Raw genomic sequence first — 2,506 nt, forward strand, 5'->3', positions numbered from 1 at the left:
AGTTTTAAAGCTTATACTAACAAATGAAAAGTGTTAGTTTGAACAATATCTAGGAAATAAAATTTATATTTTAACCACTGCAGTCCAAAAAAAGGGAAAAAATCATTTTAATACAACTTTTTTTGGTTTCTTCACGTGTAAGATTCCATTAAATATTGAAGAAGTTCGATTGTAGTAAACCAAACATCTATTGTGTCTAGTTTCTTGTTGTTCATTTTTACAGTTGCCAAAAATATATTATTATATTCAAAAAGAAATTTTCTCTACTTTCTGGATTATATCGTAGTTATAAAATAAATAAAAGCTAAGAAAGTAATATTTACTAGACACTATGAAAAGTTGTTTTTCAAGCTTTAAAGCGTATACTTACAAATAAATAGTGATAAGTCCGAAAGAATTATGCAAACATCATTTATATTTTGACTACTGCAGTCAAGAAAAATTAAAAAAATCAATTTATTAGTAAATTTTTTTGGTTACCTAACGATTAGAATTCCATTATATTTTAATGAAATTCGATTGTAGTCTACAAAATATATATTCTGTGTAGTTTCCAGTAGTTTATTTTTACTGTTGCTCTAAATGTATTACTATATTTAAAAAGAAATTTCTGCTACTATCTGGATTAAGTCGTAGTTATAAAATAAATACAATCTAAAAAAGGGCTATTTAACTGACGCAATAAAACGTTTTCTTGCAAGCTTTAAAGCGTATACTTACAAATAATAATTGTTAAGTCCGAATGAATTTTGCAAACTTTATTTATATTTGGACTACTGCAGTCAAGAATAAGGAAAAAAATTAATATAATTCGACATTTTTTAATTACTTTACGTTTAGAATTGAATTATTTTTCGTCGAAACTCGATTGTAGTCAACCTGACATCCATTCTGTAATGTTTTTAATAGCACATTGTACCTTCGCTAAAAACATTTTAATATTTTCAAGAAAAGCTTTCGTTGCTTTCTAGATTATTTATAAGTAAAAACTATCGAATATCTAAAAAGATGCTGTAGAACAAAAGCTATAAAACATTTTCTTTCAAGTTTTAAATCGTATACTAACAAATAAAAAGTGTCAGTTCGAATAATATCTAGCAAATTAAATTTATACTTTAACCACTGCAGTCCAAAAAAACAGAAAAAATCATTTTTTTACAACTTTTTTTGATTACTTTACGTTTAGAACTCAATTATATTTGGAAGAAATTCGATTATAATCAACTTAACATCTATTATGTCTAGTTTCTAGTAGTTCGTTTTTACAGTTGCCTAAAATGTATTATTATATTTAAAATGAAATTTCTGCTACTTTCTGGATTAAATCATTGTTATAAAATAAATACAATCTAAAAAGTGCTATTTAACAGACGCTATGAAACGTTTTCTTACAAGTTTTAAAGCGTATACTTACAAATAACAAGTGCTAAGACCGAAAAAATTATGCAAACATCATTTCTATTTGGAATATTGCAGTCAAGAAAAAGAAAAAAAATCATTTAATTGCTACATTTTTTAGTTACTTTACGTTTAGAATTCAATTCTTTTTCGTCGAATCTCGATTGTAGTCAACCTGACATGCCATTCTGTAATGTTTCTAATAGGAAATTGTACCTTCGCTAAAAAATTTTCCATATTTTTAAAAAAAGTTTTTGCTGCTTTCTAGAATAATTATTACTAAAAACTATCAGATATCTTAAGAAATGCTATAGAACAAAATCTATAAAACATTTTCTTTCAAGTTTTAAAGCGTATACTAACAAATGAAAAGTGTCAGTTCGAATAATATCAAGCATATAAAATTTATATTTTATCAACTGCAGCCAAAAAAAAAGTAAAAATCATTTATTTACAGCTTTTTTTGGTTACTTCATGTTTAGAATTCTATTATATTTTAATAAAATTCGATTGTAGTCTACAAAATGTCTATTCTGTTTAGTTTCCAGTAGTTCATTTTTACCGTTGCTAAAAATGTATTACTATATTTAAAAAAAAATTTCCGCTACTATCTAGATTAAATCGTAGTTATAAAATAAAAACAATCTAAAAAAGTTCTATTTAACAGGCGCTATGAGCCTTTTTTTTTCAAGCTTTAAAGCGTATACTTACATATAAAAAGTGATAAGTCCGCAAGATTTATGCAAACATCATTTATATTTGACTACTGCAGACAAGAAAAAGGAAAAAAATTATTTTATTACGTCATTTTTTGGTTACTTTACGTTTAGAATTCTATTCTTTTTCGTCGAAACTCGATTGCAGTCAACCTGACATCCATTCTGTAGTGTTTCTACTAGCACATTGTACCTTCGCTAAAAACTTTTTAATATTTTCAAGAAAAGTTATCGCTGCTTTCTAGATTAATTATAAGTAAAAACTAAGAAAAATCTAAAGAAATGCTATAGAACAAAAGCTATAAAACCTTTTCTTTCAAGTATTAAAGCGTATACTAACACATGAAAAGTGTTAGTTTGAATAATATCTAGCAAATAAAATTTATATTTTA

The sequence above is a fragment of the Polistes canadensis genome, unplaced genomic scaffold (assembly GCF_001313835.1).
Source record: "Polistes canadensis isolate GaletaPanama2010 unplaced genomic scaffold, ASM131383v1 scaffold_420, whole genome shotgun sequence".
NCBI classification, from domain to species: domain Eukaryota; kingdom Metazoa; phylum Arthropoda; class Insecta; order Hymenoptera; family Vespidae; genus Polistes; species Polistes canadensis.